The sequence below is a fragment of the Lissotriton vulgaris genome, chromosome 6 (assembly GCF_964263255.1).
Source record: "Lissotriton vulgaris chromosome 6, aLisVul1.2, whole genome shotgun sequence".
Classification (NCBI taxonomy): domain Eukaryota; kingdom Metazoa; phylum Chordata; class Amphibia; order Caudata; family Salamandridae; genus Lissotriton; species Lissotriton vulgaris.
Genome location: NC_141694.1, coordinates 380,980,610 through 381,000,527, shown reverse-complemented (window position 1 = coordinate 381,000,527; position 19,918 = coordinate 380,980,610).

The following is a 19,918-nucleotide window of genomic DNA, read 5'->3' as shown; positions in this document are numbered from 1 at the left end:
TTGTGCCGCTGCTCCGCATCACAGCCGCTGGGGGACGGCGCTCAGATCCTCAGGCGGCCGCCATCTTGCCCGGGGCATTCGCACCGTCTTCCCGAATTTCTCCTTCAGATATCTCCACCACGGGGGCTCAGTTCTTGGTCAAACTCACTCCACGCAGCGCCGCGCTGCTCCGACTTCCTTGTAACAATTTTTGTCCGTTTTCATGAGCGGGAAATGCCGGATGGGTTTCGAGTGCCGGGAGCTTCAGCCCAGCGGGGCCATTCCGGTCGCTGGCCAAGCCACACCCCTACCCTAAATTAAAATATGACATGGAAACCCCAAGTGACCAGATCTAATCTAAGGCTAATACTGACAGCTGGGGGCTTGGCCAAGCACTATAGAAAGTCCTTTCATAAACCCCTGACCCCGGCCATAGAGATTTATAAGATGCAGGCCAGAAGCTCAGCTCTTTACGGGGCTGAACTCTGGGGGCACTCGAATCTTAAGTCAATTTCGCATACTGAAAACAATTTTCTTAGACTACTGATAGGGCTTCTGCGAACCTCGCCATTGTTGCCCTTGTACATGGATTTGGGGGTGAGACCAATCGCACAAGAAATTGCAAGGCACCCGCTGTTGTACTGGCGACGTCTGTGGGCAACAACCAAGCTAGCGGAGTACAGAGAAGAACTGTAAGAGGTGCTTAGCCTACCTTGGGCAGCGAAGCTTCCCTTTCTTATGCATATCAAAAAAAGCTTAAATGAGATAGGCTGTCCTGAGCTATGGACAAGTCCTCTAATTGCCCACACCAGGATCACGCGAACATATTTAACCACTAGGTTTTAGAAGACAAACTTTGATAATATCTCAGAAGACCCCAAGATTGGCTCTTTAGCTCGCCAGTTCTTGGAAATAAAAACCATATACCAATTAGAGCCATGTCATTGCCAGGAAATTTATTTGCAGTTTTGTCATGGTTGCCTCCCCTTGCATTCTTTTCCTAATAAGTGGTCTAAGGACGCCCCGATGTCCTGACCAGCTTGTGGTCTAGCTGAGGAAACAGAATTGCAAGTTTTTTTTTGTATGCCAAGGCTACTCTAAGATTAGAATAAGAGAATTACAGTAAGTATGCAAGAACCTTGGTGCCATCCACTGTAAAGATGTCTTTAGGCTTTTAAAACATGACACCAGTATGCATATCGTTTTTGCTACCTCACGATTCCTTGCTACTATGTGGTGGGCTCTTATGCAATTTTTAAAACCTTAATGAAATATATCTTTTTATCTGTGATTTTTGACTAATTGGGAATGATCTTTTTTATCAATGCATTTTATTCTTTTAACACTCTTTAAAATCTTTTTTAATTGTTCACATGAAATGCTGTCTTTTAGGGTTTTACAACCGAAATAAAGATTTAATAAAGTAAAGAAAAGTAAAAGTAAAGGTCAGAAAAATGGGAGGCAAAAGGCAAAAAATCCAGGGATAAGCCTGCAAAAAAGGCCAGGTCCAATACACCTTCTTTGAAGTAGGAGAAGTTTCTAAAGAATACTCTTTTGAATTGCTTGGGGTTTCCTGCCTCCCTTGCCCTAGCTCCAAGCTGACTGCACGATCATTGCAGTGGTGACAAGTCATTTGTATGAAGGCAGGGCACAGCCTATTTAGTTGCAAATAGAGTAGTGCCCAGCTCTGCCCCCATCCTGCTAGTGATGGCCCTTCCAGGCACACCTAATCCCTCTATTATGTGACTGTCTGAAAAGAATAAACAAAGTCCGACTGCCAACTACACCCAGTCATATGATCCAGGAACAGGCTGCAGGCTTCAAATGGAGATGGAAAATGCAAGATTTCTCACAGTTCAAAATAATTTAGGGGTTGGGTCTGTTTAATCAGTTTGGTTGTGTCACTTTTATATACAAAAACGACAACAACATTTGCTGATAATTATTTAGTCAACACAATCTTTGAAAAGGATGAAGTATTTTAATTGGATTGACCTTATTTCTGATTTACTAAACCCTTGGTTCTTTCACAAACATTATGCATATTCACTTTCCATACTCATTACACAACATAACTACAGTGTTATATACAGTTTTTAGCCCACAAGGTTGCACATTAAACACAAATTATATACTGAATTATAATACTCAAAACTAAACATAAACATTACACCAGTCACCAGTTTCTAAATGCTAAAGTTTCCGTATTGTGTTCCACTTATCAAAAAATCTACTAGGCTTTAAGCATTTTCTAGGGGTTGTGAAAACCAATTATTTCAGTACTAGCATAGGCCTCCAATGTTCCTTTTAGGGTTGCCTAATTTAGAGTGCAAGTTTTCAACAACTCCCTAGTGCATCAAGGTTGACGTGTTTTAAAAATCCCTTTATTCTGGATTATCCTCAGAACCAAGAAGGGATTTAAAACTCCAAAAAACACAAAATAATTATTTTCTAAACCATTTTCTTAACATGGGCTGATTATTTCAAACCTCTCATTTGTTACAGCCAGTTTTTACCTCTCTTTGTTTTTTTGGAGGGTGTTGTATTCACTGAAGCTTTCATGATAGACAACAAGTCTAAGAGATACAATGGACTTTAATAATACAATTGAAGGACACAATTTTGATTCCAACACACAGGGGCTAGTTACATATGACGTGGTTTCTGTATACACATACGTCCCGCAAGATGATAGTCTAGAGACAATAGAATTTTACTTCGAGGAAAGATCCAGGTCACATAGAGTTCCCACACAATTCATATTGAAGTTGGCAAGTTTGGCACTCAAAAGAAATTATTTCAAATTTGAAGAAGACTTCTTTCAAATAAAGAGGACTGCCATGGGTTGTTCTTTTGTGCTGTAAATGGCAGTATGTACATGGCATTATTCGAAGAAAAATCAATTTTCAACAACGATCCTTTTCATAACAATGTGACAAAGTGGCTCGGGTTCATAGATGAAATTTGATGTATATGGAGTGGAGATGTTTCAACAAAATGGTGTTCAAGAGTACCTTACTTTTATCTTTTATTTATGAGGAAGATATTTGAGAATACATTTGTAGAAAAAGTCCCCTCATTTTAAATTTCTGGAGCATTAACATTATTTCTATGGCAAAATGAATTCCATCATTTTGTTCATTTTTCAAGGAGATGTGTAGAGTTTTTACAGCTTCGAGTCCATCTGGATGGCGTTATGGTGTGCTACACTTCTTTCTTAAATACAGAATGTTAATTCTCCTATTGCTCAATACAACACTGTGGAATCAGTTGGCAGACTGCTGCTCTTTGGAAATACATGTTATATTCAGAATATCAGATTTTATTTTCACTTGGACGAGGAAGATAGTGTGAACTTATAAAAAATGTGCTGTTATTTTAACTTCTAGAGCACCTTACACAACATCTACAGGAAAATCATGAAACAAACATTTTAATCTCAAACATGGTTCATCAAATCCCAGCAGAGGGGCAGTATTTTTCACAGGGTAAAATCACCTAAGAAGTCACCAGAATTCCTAAAATGATGATACCACCATCAACAAATGATTAAAATTGAGATCATCCTTTAAATTAACTCCTTTATGTGACCATCAAAACCTAGCATTCACTAAAGCCCATTCAATGAGGACCACAAAACAAGTCCTGTAATGGCTGCCCCAACATGTTGTCCATGTTTTGGCCAGCCAATCAAGGAGGGCCTTTACGGGTCAGTGTTTGCCCCTTACTGTTTTTTTAATTCATTCTCATCATGCAGGGACCATGTTCCTGAGTACTGTAATGGCTGGCACGACATAGTGTTCATATTGTGACCAGCCAATCAGGTTTGCCTAGTTATCTTTAAATTAGCCAGTCAGAGCATATCTGGACATCAACTGTCTAATTTACTTAACTTTTTATCCCCTTTATGACCAACCTGAGTCCCTTTTTAAAAGCAAATTTCTCCAACATACTGAAATGATTTACACCACACTTTCTGAGTAAAGTTCAAACTTTTTGCAGAATTTTGTGTCATTCTGTTTATCCATTTTTTACTGATTCGGAGAAGAAAGTTTCCAATAGGTGTTAACATGGGAAATCACAGTTTTGGACCAACCTTATTCTTGGCCACCACTTGACGGATCAGCACAAATCTTTCCATGAAGGAGCCGAAGTGGATTTACTTTTTTGGGGAAAGTCTGGTGCAGAAACAAAGAACCCTCATACAGAGGAAACTCTGACCTAACTATAACTACACAGTTATATTGTGTTTACTTGTATGGTATGCATGTCACATGGAAGGGTAGCTTGACACCTTGGGCAGGGAGAGCTGCCCAGCCTGGGGCCTATCAAATAGCCAGATTTTCTTTTTTGTGGAATTCTTGGACTGAACTGGCAGGTCTGATGTGATGTGCTGGGGGAGGTCATTCCAAGCTTTAGGGGCCAGGTATGAAACGTCTCGGACACTGGCTGTAGCTCTTTGGATGCGGAGGATGTGAATAAGCAGGAGGTTGGCGGAACAGAGGTGTCTGCAAGGTGTGGGAAGGCTAATATGGCTCTTCAGGTATGCAGTACCTTAGTTGTACAGTGCTTTGTATGTCTGTGTGTGGACCACTGTGCAAGATATATACATAGATCGAAAATCCTCACCACGTACACCTCCTCGATGGAAAGTACCGAGCACGGACCACAATTTGAGTGCATGAGTTTCTTTATTGAGATTAGTCCGCCATAATATATATATCTATATCTATATCTATCTATATATATATATATATATATCTCTATCTCTCTCTCTCTCTCTCTCTCTCTCTATATATATATATATATATATATATATAGACTCCCCAACCTCCAAACAGTAATGGAGAGACACACGAACTCCAGTTGCTGTGATTTAGTTATTTTTATTTTCTGCTTCTGTGCTCCCACAACATGCCATTACGCGTTTCGGCGAGCCAAGCCGGCCTTGATCACAAGTAGTTCAACCTACGCGAGATTTGACATTTTAAATGCACACCCAACCAGTGTCACATGGTACAATGATAGACCTAGAAAACCACTCTGCATGAATCTCCCAGTGTCTATATACAAAGAGAAATTTTTACTCCAAATCTCTCTATTTCATGGCATACTTTTGGCTTTTTTTGTGAAACAAAATTATATATAGCACAAGTCATAAACAGTACAAAATACTGTGAGTATGCTGGGTTCCTGGTACCCATCAAACTCATAAAAAAAAATGTCATAACGCTGAAAGGACATATTTCCAATGTGCAAAATTTAGCAAAACTGTGCAAAATACGCAAATATAGTGCAAAACGTAATGATAGAAAGATAGCTGTTAGAACTTTCTGATGGATTACAGTACAAAATACATTATAACTAGTGTAAATTACACCAGTGCAAAAAATTGTGAGTGTGCAAAATACGGAGTCCTCAGTTTAAAACCAGAAAAAGAGCCCCCAGCCAGTTCATGATCATGAGTTCAAGAAGGGATGCAGTATATATGTCATACACATTACAACAAAACCATGCTAAAAATTGTGATTTAACTTGCAAGGAAACATTTTTTTTTTTTAAAGAAAACAGTATGATAAACGGGAGGTCTAGCAGGCTATTAAATTAGAGTCTAATGTCCAATGGGATTTATCATGTCCGTAGATACAATCAGTGAACTTTAGAAAACTCCTGGAGTGGACATCTCATCTACAAAAGATAAAAAGTATTGTATTTGTCATTTAGTTTGAAATACAAACTAGCAATTTAAGTTTACAGATTTTGTAATCAAAGGCCCATGTGCTGATGTCGGACAAGTTCGCTTCAGGGCTGCCATTAAAATTAAAGGAAAGTAGTTTTAACAGATATCTCCAACGCCAAGTGAAAATGTTGGCATATTTACTTTTTAAGACTCAAAGATAAGTATATCTGACAGCAATGATTCATAGAAAATTGTGAAGGTCTTCTGTATTATTTAGACCATTAGGAACCTTACTGTCAAACTACAAAATATATTGGGATTCCAGCTGTCTAAGAAGTCTTTCTCTGTTTCCTTCTCTGTAAAGGGGGGAATGGCATCTATCACAAAATACTTTGGACAATTGAGATTGTTAGCATGTGTTTTTTATATATACATAATAATGTACATAAATGTACATAAATATGCCTTTTAGCTGCTTCAATTAATATCTCTCATTATTGTATATAATAACCTTATATTGATTTAGCACATAGCCACTTTTTAATTATCAGTTTGGGAGGCACTAATTTCTTGCCATGTTTACATGCGACTTTGCACAGTCAATTTTGCACAATAACATTTGGATTGACCAATGCCCACTGGGGCATTATTATTTATTGTTCCCTTGATTTACCTAGAATAACAAAGGGGTTTATGTAAATAGGGGATGAGACCACTATCGTGTATTGTAAAATAATTTGTGGATACTACTCATTTGTTGACTACTGCACGATTTTACATACGGTTTTATCTCAATTATGCATTTATGCAGTAATCTACGGTTTTTAAGGGTTTTTACAGCAACGAATTGAATATTTAAACATTTTTAACATATTTATTTACATATTTATATGTTTTTATATTTATTCTCAATTGCTGTGAGTAATTTGAACATTTACACAACCCTTTAGGCCTTGACTGACTTCGAATAGTATGATTAATCTAATGTTGATGAGTCAAAGGTCTATCTTTGTGCAAACTGTAGCATAGTATATCTTCTATGTTGTTTAACATGGCACGTTTCACTTTAAGTATAAATTTGCACTCCGCCCTTTGACCGTTGTCATGTGATCAAGGCCTCTTCAGGCTGAAAAGCGTAATGGCGGCATGGTGTTGAGCACGAATAAACCATAATTGCACCAGTTTTGGGTCTCGCTTCGTCTTTGGTCAAATACCTGTGAAGACGTCTTTCTGCCAAGATTATCTTCGAGATTGCTTCCACGAATCTGGCGAGAACCCCTCCACAAGTTGGGCCACATGACAATAAGCAGTGATCCCGGTTTCGGAATCCCCTTTGTGCTCCGAGTAGGATAAGCCGTGAGTGCCCCGGGAGAGCGGAAGTGACAGGAAGTTCAACGGAGTGGTTTCCAGGTCGGAGGTCGGCGTGTCTAGCTGAGGACGGGAGTCACACCGCCAGTACCTGCCTGCAATCCGAACTCCGCAGTAAGTCCCGTGAGGAGTGTGCATGGTCTTCGTTTCGAGATACTGATCAGAAAACGGAACCAACTGTTAATTTTTGGCTCACTGCAACACCATGTCCGCGGACACATTAAAGGGTAGCGTTGAAGTGGCCAGAGGCATGTTTGTTGATTCTCCGGCTGGGGAACATGTACAGACAGTAATTGCAGGCACTTCACAAGAAGGTAATGACAATTTAAAAGAATTATTTAAGGCTTTGGAGAAAACAAGCAAATCAGAACAAGCCAAATGGTGGGAGCATTGTTCTCTCACGGGCTATTTAGAGGTGGGCAGAATACCTCGGGGTTTAAGAATTATGTTAGGCCCATCCTATGAAAATCCTGACCCCCGTATGCTGCTGGAATGGGCGCAATGCAACCTAGAGTCATCCCGAAGGTTGCTTGAGATACTAATCAAGTATGCGGAGAGCGATCAGATTGTATTGCTTGCGGAGATAGATCGGCTCAATGATGAAATTGAAAAGATTCCCAGTACCCTTCTTAGTGTTAAATACCGCGAAGAAATGATTGCACGTCTGAAGCGGGAGGAAGAACTCATTAAGAGGCGTAAGGCTTTTAAATTTCAGCAGGACCGTTTGGGCTTTGAACACGGTCAAATATTTACATTCGCTAAAAAATACGATAACCTAAAAGTCATACAGAAGTCCCCCGCCAGCTCCTCTACTACGAAACAACCAGCATCCACCGGGGCGTCAGCAGCCTCATCGGTATCAGATGGCAGCTCAAATATTGACAGCAAATCGGACAATGATTTAAGGCGGTCACAGAGGTCGGGGTTTCGGAAGTTCACCCTAGCACAAGAGCTGGAGGTGGTTCAGCAGGACCGCAAACAAACCCTACGTTCTGGTGTCAGAAATGTCAGCGCAAACAAACCGCAAATAACAAACGCTCCACAAGGAAGCGCTGTAACAAACAACGACGGCGCAAGCAACAAAATGAAAAAAACGCGGAGACAGTGGAAGCGCAAGTAAATCTGAGCCAGCATGATGCGCAAACGGTAGTCAATTTGACCGATTTGCCGCTCTTTACTAAGGAAACTTCTGTTCTGTCATTGGACTTATCATTTTGTGCAAGAAATAATTTTGATTATGCCGGGACTAAAATTGATCTCTTTAAATATGTGCGCAAATTAAAACTACGCAAATATTATTGCCTACATGCTAATGTCAATCCAACAGCTTCAATACCAGTCTTGGACTCTCCTCCTATGCTAAGACCTGACTCTACTTTATTACATGAACTGTTAGACATGCAGGAAGAACCTGTTGCAACACTGCCAAATCCCGGACGGGATTTGGGAAACATGACTGTTCCTACCATTTTCAAGCCCAAGTCCAAGTTTTGTCCTCTCATGCTCAAGGACAATATAGAAATGTTTCATGATAAAGTGGCATCAGAGCTTAGGACACTATAGCTGAAGCATAATAAGACCAACAAGAAGGATCACTATCAGACCATAGTCTGATCAAAAAATTGAAAAACATCGAGAACATTATGTTCGGCAGTCGGATAAGGGGGGCAATGTGGTCCTATGGCCGAGAAAGATGTATATGGATGAAGCATTGGGCCAACTTAATGACCGGGACTGCTACAAAAGGATAAATTTGAATGATGCTCAACAGTCTAAAAATGAAATTTACTCAAAACTGATGGCATGGAGGAGCATGGGTCTTATAACAATGGACAAATTTAAGTATATGAAGAAGGAATTTCCAGTTACACCAGCCATATACTTTATTCCCAAGATCCATAAAAACGGTACCAAACCTCCAGGACGCCCTATCATTTCTGCATGCAACAGCATACTAGAAAATGTCAGTAAATATGTAGATTATTTTCTACAAGACTGTGTTAGGAAGTTGCCTTCTTTTGTCCTTGTAGATAAAACAGGAGTAGGGTACCCGTCAACCGTGTTGGGATTGGGGCGTAATAGTATAAGAACAACAATGTCCCAACTGGTATTAGTTAAAGACAACTAGTAAAGATATGTAAATACATTATCTGAAAGGAAAACAAGGAGTCTCTATGTAATTCTGACAGGTGCTAAAAGCATCATTTTATGTATTAAAGATTTTTAGAAAAAGGAACAAAATTATTGTTAACAATTATAGCAGCACTGCAGTATATAAATCACAACAATTGAGATACTGCGTACCGTGTCGCAAGACACTTTGAGGAGCAACATAATAAAAATCCTGCTGAACTCAGATACTATGTTATAGACACCGTCCCCCCGCAGAGAAGAGGTGGGGATCGAGAGTCTATTCTACGTAAATTAGAGACAGTACAGCTATGCAAAATCTCTTGCACCTGCGATTATTTAAGTAGTCCCGCCCGAATGGGCATGTGCCTCAATGCACTCTGGGTCTTGTAGTTTGACTAGTTTAGTCCATAATGGTGCCGCTGTACAGTTACCTCCGTGAATTCAATCCTGTTGGGTCACTGGTTTGGTCGCAGCTGGATGTTGCATTACTCTTGCCTCGCCAAATTGGTAACATCGCTCCATGAATGCGCTGTGAACTGCACAGCGCGAGGATCCGCCTTGCAGCAGTGGGGTATCTTCGTGGCCAGAGTAGGCCACTAAATATTCCAATTGAAATTGCTCCCACAATTGAAGGCACCACACGCAATGTTTCTATTTCACCATTTATTGCTTGGCAGGCTACAGCATGAACAGACACGGCTTCCCCTCGTAAAATCTGCCCTCCGCCATAAGCGTTTCAGGTTTCTCTTTGTTCACAGGCTTGGCTTCTTGGTGAAAGTACAACTATGCAAAATCTCTTGCACCTGCGAATGTTTAAGTAGTGGGAGAAATTTAAATTGGAATATTTAGTGCTCTGGCCACGAAGATACCCACCTGCTGCGCATTCACAGCGCATTCATGGAGCAATGTTACAAGTTTGGCGAGGCAAGAGTAATGCGACATCCAGCAGCGACCAAACTAGCGACCCAACGGGATTGAATTTAAGGAGGTAACTGTACAGCGGCACCACTATGGACTAAACTAACTACAAGACCCAGAGTTCATTGAGGCACACGCCCATATAGGCAGGACTACTTAAATAATTGCAGGTGGAAAAGACCACCTCCACTAGGTACCTCCAGTAAGTGCAACGGAGCTGCGTTGCAGAGTGTTGTAAAAAGGGGCGTGGCCCATGAACACTTCTCTGCAACGCAGCTCTCTGGCGTATACTGGAGGTACCTGGTGGGCTAGACCTCAATAAAGTACTACACTAAAAAGCGCCACAGGGCATGTTTGCAGACATGTCCCCTCAGGCCCCGCCCCCTTCCTTCACCATTGTGCAAACTCACCCCCTGGCGAGTTGTAAGTTGGGAAATTAATTCTCCTTCAATACTGAGGGTCCCTGAGGGCCAACTAGCCAACCAGGTATCCCCAGTAAGCGCCAGGGAGCTGGGTTGCAGTCAGGAGTTCAGAGACCATCCCCTTTTTTGCACCTCTTTGCAACGCAGGTCTGTGGCGCTTACTGGAGGTACCTAGTGGGCTAGTTTGACCCTAGGGACCCTTAGGATTCAAGGGGACTTAATCTCCCAACTTATACCGGCCACAGCGCGCATTTACACAGTGGTGAAGGGAGGGAACGGGGCCTGAGGTGACGTGTGCAAACACGCCCTGTGTCGTGCTTTAAGTTGGGGAATTAATCCCCTTCAATCCTGAGGGCCCCTGGGGGTTAACTAGCCCACCAGGTGCTTCCAGTAAGCGCCACTATGCTGCGTTGCAGTGAGGTGGTCCAGGCCGTGCTTCTTTTTACACCTTTCTGCAACGCAGCTCTGTGGCGCTTACTGGAGGTACCTAGTGGGCTAGTTGGACCTTAGGGACCCTCAGGATTCAAGGGGACTTAATCTCCCAACTTAAAATGGCCACAGGGCGCATTTACACAGTGGTGAAGGGAGGGGATGGGGCCTGAGGTGACTTGTGAAAACACACACTGTGGAGCATTTTAAGTTGGGGAAATAATTCCCCTTCAATCCTGAGGGACCCTGGGGGCCAACTAGCCCACCTGGTGCTTCCAGTAAGTGCCACTGTGCTGCGTTGCAGAGAGGTGGTCCAGGCGGTGCCCCTTTTTATACCTCTCTGCAACGCAGCTCTGTGGCGCTAACTGGAGATAACTCGTGCACCTGCAATGCACTGCTGATGACATCTCAAATGACATCACTGATGTAAGAGCTAATAGTCTGTAGTGTAGAATTCCCAGCAGTTGCCTTTCTATGGAGTTTGGTGTGAATGACATTCTCATCAATATACATCTCAACATCCAGAAATTCAATCATTTCATTGCTAATGGTAGCAGTAAATTCAAGATTCAAGTTATTAATATTGATTTCATTGACAAGGTTTTGTGCAGATTATTTAGATCCATGCCAGATTATGCCCACATCGTCTATAAATCGCCACCATTTGATAACATGTCTGGCAAACTGTTCTCCGTGAGTGTGGCCGAGGACATTTCTCTCTGACCAGCCAACGTGCAGACACGCGTAGCTGGGGGAGAAACATATATATCCAAGAATGAAATTACTCAAACAGATGGATTCACCAAAAAACAAACATATATGTCCACTACAATGTTTCAGCTTCCTCAGGTAGTACAAGATGGTTTATATATAACACGGGTAAGTGTTCTTGTTGAATGTTTGTCAGTTCTTATTTCACAGAAAAAAAGCACTTACTGCGAAGAATTTAGAGCAATTCACAGTTCTAAATTATTTTGAAGGATATGTAGTGTCCCTAAAGAAAAACAATCTTAAATGGATGGTTAACATAGCATTTCATCTTTCTTTCTGTGCTGGTAACAAAACCGTTTTCACAATGTCAGTGCTGCTCTGAGAGCAGTAATCCACACACCTAACAAGCTTAGAAGCAAGCGTATATCAATAAGTCCTCCCAGGTGCATGAAAACAAACATTGAAAAAATAAAACCCTGTAAGCAAACAGTTACACTGTCCTACATTTCAACTTTTTCTCTTATTTATGTCTTGAAAAACCTAGTATATTGTGTCAATGCATAACAAAAATAAAAAGCACATTTTAAAATGCATTTTTAAAAATATTACCACATTATCCCCAACAAAATACACATCTCTCAAACATTGTCAGACATACCTGCAAGGTCAGGCAAACAAGGATTACTAAACAGGTGGGAGTCAAATAGTCTAAATCTTTCTGAAGAACGCTTAAATCATTTTATAAATCAGGCAATTTAAATAATACATAATGATTCAAATTATATTCTATTGCCATCTGCGGATTCAAGTGACATTTAAAAACTACTCAACTTCTGGCTTTGTGGTTTATAAATATTTCCAGAACACCTCAATGACAACTGAAGACCATGTTGCACAGTTACACGGTGTGTATGATATTCTGCTTTCCTCTTGTCTGAAAAATTATTGACTTCCCTTTCCATGTTCTATAGAGGCTAAATTCTGGTAAGGAGAAAATGGCAGAATAAGTAGCATGTATCCCTGTACCTACTCTCCTCCTCCTTGATTGTTTCCTTATATCGTTTTCCTCCCTCCGTTTTGCATTGAGATCTGCAAACAGTAACAGCCAGAGAGTAGATGAATTTTCTAAACGAAACCTCCCAAAAAAAGTAACAGATGTTTATTGTGTATTTCAGAACCTGGAGGACTGACTTAGTTGCGATATTTCACTTTCTGTTGCAATTGCCCATTAAGGAACATGGGTTTAAAGCAGAGTATCCAGTTAGATTTTGTGTTTCCTTTACTGGCCGCAGTGTTATGTTATGTTATGTTATGTTATATATTGTCTTGTATAGCGCACGGCTACTCAAAAAGAGTGTCCCGGCGCTTTTATTGAGCCCTGTAGCAGAATAACACAACACAGTGATGTAAAAACAGATTAAAAGAAACATAAACAGAGGGAAAATGGCCTAAAGGGCAAAAAGCCAGGTTTTAAGGCCCTTCCTGAAGGCAAGCAAATTAATAGCACCACGTAATGACAACGGCAAAGTGTTCCACAACTGTGGCGCCAGCAACCCAAAGGAGCGGCCTCCAATGCGGAACAAAGATTCAGATCTTAGAGATCGAGCCGGGTGGTAAAAGGCGAGTCTCCTTTGGAGATACTTTGCTCCCACAGCATGAAGAGCTTTATAGGCCAAGGTCAAAGCCTTAAAGGCAATCCGCTTCCGGATGGGCAGCCAATGGAGCGACTGCAACAGGCCGGCAGCGCTGGCTCGCCTATTTAGGCCATAGATGGCCCTCGCGGCCGCGTTCTGAACAACTTGCAGCCGCTGCAGTGTATGCAGTCAACCAGTCAGATCAATCAAGTAATGCATAAGGCATAAATGACAGTGTCCCAAGCGAGAGGTTTTCAGAGACTGACAGCTGTCTAAAAGCTTCTGCCCCTGCCATCCGTTGGAGTTATGGGACTCCTTGCAGGTTGAGCTATAATGAAGTAGGAGGGACTGATATTTATGGAGATTCTCCTTTCTCAGTACCCAGCCTCGGGAATGTGTGTAGATGCCATTGAAATCATTTGGACCTCTTTGCAGTCCCCTATTTCCAGGTAGGAGAATGGGTAGAGGCCAGTGGTCAGAGATTACTGTTGCATGATTCCCTCAAACTTCATATTTATGTGCAGCTACCTGCTGGGTAAAGAGCTCATCTGCAATGCCCTCAAGTGTACCCTCCACCTACAACAGGAAGCAGAAAGGCAGCAGCAGCTGCTCCTTTGAGCAGTGGAGCGTCTCCCCACCAAGCAAAATGCCCCAGAGATTAAAAATACAATGGTAATACACTTAATTTATTACCATTTTATTTTTCATCCATCAGACCCAAACTGAGTGTCATGATGGGCGAAGCCTGATGCATGAAATCAGCAGGGAGGAGAGTCTTGAAAAGGCCAGCCATACATGCACATTTTGAAACCTCTAACCCAGCTGTTTTAAGACAGCTGAGTTGGACCAAGCCCAAGCTTCCAGTGCCCTCGGGAGCACCGAGAGAGGCTGCTCCCTCCAATCGTGGCACTGCTCTCATCTGGGTTACGGCATTAGGGGAGTTGAAGACAAATGGACATGAGCGGCAAGGACCTTCTTGCAGGTAAGTGCCTTTTTATTTATTTTTTGTATTAACTGGGTATATGAAATTACCCACCCATTTGCCCGCTCCATCATTTTCTAGTATTGCCAGCTGCAACTGCAGAAAGGTTTTAGGCTTCCCTCTGGTTGAACAGTGATTCCTGTAGCAAGGCCTAGCACTGTTTTTAGCTGACTTTTAGCCAGGTTTTCTACTGAGTTGCGGATCAGAGACAGCAAGGAGAGTTTGCAAATCTTATGGGTAAAGCAGCCAAGTAGCTTCACTACTGCTAAACCCCTCTGCCATTCACACCGTTGACCATGATATTCTTTTGGACAACTTGGTATTAAGGAAAGTGCACAGGAATAGATGAGCTCTTTTTTATAGAAAAAAAACTGTAAATGAAGCCTGGATAATTTTGTTTTCAGCTGTGCCTTATGGGGTCCCTAAGGACTCAGCTGTTTCTCCCCTGCTTTTCAGTCTGTATTTGCTTCTCTTGGCTAGGATGATTTTACCTTGGCCTACAGTGTCATTGATGTACAAATGATTTAGAAAAGAAGGGGACCCCTACTTCTAATGCCTTCACTACTAGTAGGGAATAAATCAAACTTTTTTTGAAGAACAAACAGTAGTGAGCTTAATAATTAAGCCAAAAAACCCAAGGAAACAAATAAACTAATTAGATAATTATAGTGACATGTAGACAAAATTGATAGAAACAAACCATGCTTTTTATATTCTAAATTATTTTGTGATTTATTTAAATATTTTCTTCATTTTTGTTGAGAATTTCATTTATAAAAAATACATATAAATCATTAAAGTCAATAACATACATTAAGTGATTTCAAAAAGTTATCTATACATATTCAAAACACACAAATAAAAAAGAGGGGGGACAAAAAACAGCACAAATGACTCTGATGACAAATCGGGCTAGTGGAGTAAGCAAAGCGGTGAATGGAGACTCTACGTGCGTTTCGGCTATTGCCTTCTTCAGGAGTCCGTCATTTGCATTAGGACAAAAAACTTAACAATAGGAAGAAAGTGTACACTTATTTGTATAGATCTCTTGAAGGTCAGACAACTGGATGCAACCGTGCTCTGTATCTTGCTTACTGATGTCCGTATTATCCTTATTAGAGTGATACTATTAGCGATTGCAGAGGTATTGAAGTCGTGTCAATGGATAGACAACACTTATGAGCTGGTCGCTCTACCTTCGGTTAAAATAGATATCGGAACGCGATGGCAATCCAGGGTATATGTTACTATGAGCAATAGGCGATCACAATCTAATTGATAATTAGCGCTCGAGTACAGTTGAACTTCTTTTAGTCATATATCCCTCCTTATTGATAAAACGCTTGGGGCAAACGCTAACCGGAGCAAAGATGGGCGCCGTGATGCATCGGGGTCCTGGATGTCCTACGTCGACGAACCGAAGTCACTATCATTATCTAATTCGTTTATTTGTTTCCTTGGGTTTTTTGGCTTAATTATTAAGCTCACTACTGTTTGTTATTGATGTACAAATGACCCACAGAACTTGCTGGACCAACATGAGGACTTAGTTGATACTGTAAGGGTGAATACATTCCTTTGTGAGACAAAGAAAGAGATGCATGACAAGAGGCCATACCTATACTCGGATAAAATCAAAATACTGTTCTTGGCCTGCATTGACTCTTCCATCATTCCATTTGAGGGACTAACCCTTAGAGAACTTAGAGGAATCTCCAAGGATTCCCTGCCATCTGAGCTGCAGGTGTACCTGGTTAAAAAGTGTACATTTCTATTTCATTACTTTATCTGAGATCAGTCCATTTTTAAATCAGAAACAATAGACAAATCTTTATAGCAGTGATTTTGTAACCTTTGCACTATTGCATACCTATGTGCATTACTGCCATAAAGTTATTAATGCCAAGCTTTATTGCCATAAATCTCATTAGGTTACAAGCGGTTCCACATAGGGCAATAAGAATTATTTTGGAGTAAAAACAATTCGGAGCATGTTTCAGAGATGTGTCTGGATCTAGAATGGTTAATTACAGATGAGTTAAGAGGTGTGTTATTCTGCTGTCATGGAAGTGCTAAACTATCCTTCCCTTAGTTCTTTGTCAGAAAGAATACATGGACTTCCCCTACAGGCAACTATCCCATCCAGCGATCTCAGAGTAACATCTGCAAAATATCTGATTCCAGTTCTAAGTGGCTGTCGTGATCAGGCAGTCGGGCACTAGGACCCACGGGGTCAGAGACACTGGTGAAAGGACACCGGAAACCACATCCAATCAGGGGGGCAGGAGACACATTGCAGGGAGCGGGGACAGGAGCAGGACGCATATGCAAGCTGTATGAAAACGACATAATAAAGGTACCTTACCGAAGACTGTGTGGCGTGCAATTCTTGGGGCGGGACCCTCCAAGACACTACAGTGGCAAAACTCTAACATCACGGTATGAATAGTCCTTGGACTGGTCTCCCTAATGATGAGTTGTATTCCTTATCAAGAAGTTTCTTCTATTTGAAGATTTTAAAAATACTAAATAACTTGACTGACTATTTTTGGTGGATGTGAAAGTATTTATCTTGTCACATTTGCTATGCTTCAAAGACAGAGTTCAAATGTTAGGCTGTCTTCTGACAAATTCCTTGTTTACAAACTCCTCTCACTTTGCAGCCAGAGAAACATAACAAAGTGAATTATGTGACAATTTTCCTGGGGTACAGTTGTTTGAAAGGAAAGTCTACGGGATGTCATTTATATGTAAGACATAACAAAATTTAAATACCTCCAAATTGAATATGCACCTTCAGAAGTTAAGAAAGCAAAAATGAAGTCTGTCTTTTGTAATTTTGAAGTGTGATAGAATGAAAGATATTAATAGAACCACAACAAATTAAGACACTTTACTTGGTGGTGCACAAATGATGAATATTCCTTGAAGCACGATTTCCCCACATTATCATTTGTGTGCAATATAGTTTTATCAGTAAAGCTACGTCTGTGCAGCTTTGGTGGCCATTTCCATGGAAATTGTGATGTCTTTATATGGCATGCACTACCACACGATGCTTTAGCTTATGGGTACTCACAAATATCTTCCTAGGTGTCACAAAGTGTGGTATGGGTGCACCTGAGAGCCACATGATGTCAGCAAGGTGAGAGATAATCTTTGTGGGGAAGGGGATCAGGGGGTAAGGTGGGCATAGGGAAAGCCAAGCTGTTATCTCCTTGTTCCAAGTATGAGCACGCGATGTTAGAATATAGGGTATGTCATGTGCAACTAGAACAGAATGTAGGTCATGTGGAATGTTAATGTTCAATACCTTATTCAGTTACTTGTTGCTTACTGGAGCTGTGGGTCATGCTATTTCTTGCTCCTCAACTCAATAAAGGAATTCACTTCTCAACTTGATTCAGTGTTCTTTCATAACACAAGCATGTACATGTTGTGGTCAGTGATTCATGGAGTTATTTTGAAGGTTTCATTCCGTACTGCCTATTGTAATCAACTGACTGGTATTATGCATCCTCTCCATTGATGTTCCATATCTTGCTGCTCAGCCAGCGTGTGAAGTCATTAGAATACTGAGAGTTTTTGTGCTTATATAAGAGTCAGTAGAAGGGTATGGGCTGAGTAGGAAGGAGGCTGCTCCTGGTGGGACATTAAATAAGAACCTAACATCTTACTGTAACCTGTAACTGAAGATATAACTTGAAGAATAAACGTACATTCTTTTCTACATTACCTGACTACGTGGCATACTTCATTTTACCACTCCCTCTAAATTAAGCCCCTAGTCTCTAGAAGAGTGTGGTATGCTGGAATTCTATGTATTGCTGGAGGCTCTGAGCCTCCTTTTGTATTCTTATGAATGAATAAAGCAGCAATTATACAGTGCATAGCTACCCGTAGGCATCCCAGCGCTGGAGATTAACTGAAGCTTCAAAGAATCACTAAGGAAAGAGCCATGTTTTCAACAGCTTACGGAAGGCCAGGTGATTGGGTTCCCTTCATAGCTGAAGAGGAAGGGAGTTTTCCATAGTATGGCAGCATCATATGAAAATAGCCAGCCACCACTTCTAACTCTCGTAATTCTGAGGACGACTGCCAGGTATTGCTCATCTGAGCACAGTCGCCTATTAGCTCGATAGGGCTTGACCATAGAGGAGGGAATCTCTGGTCTTTTCTCTCCTATCAGCATGTGGGTAATGCATAAGGCTTTAAAGTGCACTCTCTACTGGACGGAGAGTCAATGGAGAGCTTTCATGGCAGATTTTGCAGACTGCCTGCTCTGAGTCCCCATGAGGATCCTTGCAGGGTAGTTCTGTACTGTTTGAAGTTTGGCAAGGACCGAACTCGGGGTTCCAAGGTATAAGGCATTGCCGTAGTCCAAACGTGAAAGATTAAGTGCCTGGACCATGAGCTTTCATGCCTGTAAGGGAAGCAGAAGAAGCACTTTACGCAGCATTCTTATGCTATTAAAGCAAGAGGCCACTACCTTTCTGACCTGGACTTTAAAGCTAAGGTCTGAATCCAGCCAGCTGCCCAGGCTTTTTATCTCTGACTTGGGGACAGGTGCCGAGCCCATCGAGGCTGGCCACATAATGTCTGCCTTAAAAAGAGAAGGATATCCAAGGAGCATTAGCTCAGTTTTCTCAACATTTAATTATAGATAAGAGTGTTTCATCTACTTGGCTACTTCTTCAAGGCAGGTGCAGAGGCAGGTGGAGGTCCTGTCTGAGTGGTTAAGCGCAACAGCCAGTTGGGTGTCATCTGCATAGGTCACAATGTGCACCCCATAGAGAAGAACAATGTCCGCAAGAGGTGCCATGTAGGTGTTAAAATGTGTGGGGCTCAGGGAAATCCCTGAGGAACGACACAGTGGAGGGGCCAGGATTTCGAGGTGGCCTAATACTCGAACACCTGGAAAGGTCTTCCCTCCAGAAAGGATTGCAGCCAGGTTAAGGCTACTCCGGACACACCCAGATTTCTAAGTCGTTGGACCAGAATGAGGTGGTTGACCGCTTCAAAGGCTGCGCTGAGATCTAAAAGAATCACGGCAGAGGAGCCTCCTGCATCGAGAATCTTTCTGGATTCTTCCACGACTGCTAATAGAACCGTTTCTGTACCTTGGCGGGAACGAAAGCCAGTTTGAGAGGGATGGAGAAAATCATTAGATTCCAGATGAGCAGAAAGCGCAGAATTGACATGTTTCTCCAGTACTTTGCCAATTTCTTGGACGAGCGAGATAGGTCGGTAGTTGCCCAGACAGCTTGGGTCCAGGCTAGGTTTTTTCAAAAGGGATTTGACCATGGTTTTTTCCATAGGGGGGAGCACCCCGGCGGAGATGTAGGAGTTGATCAAATCCAGAATGACTGGACCAACTCTGCCACATGGTTCAAAATGTTAGGCGGGGCAGGGTCTCTGGGCGACCTGCACAGAGGTGGTCTGAAGTGATTCATAGTTCATTAAGGGGAAGGTTTTTAGAGAGAATTCCTTACTCCCTGTGTAGGAATCCTCAGGATAAGGTATAGTGTGGCTTTCTGATGGGGCAAAGGAACCAGTAGATCGTTTGAACTTAGTTATGAAAATATTCTGCAAGTTTGGTGCAACGTTGGTCCACAACTAAGGGAGTATTGGGGAGAGAAGAGGTTCTCAGTAATTTCTTTAC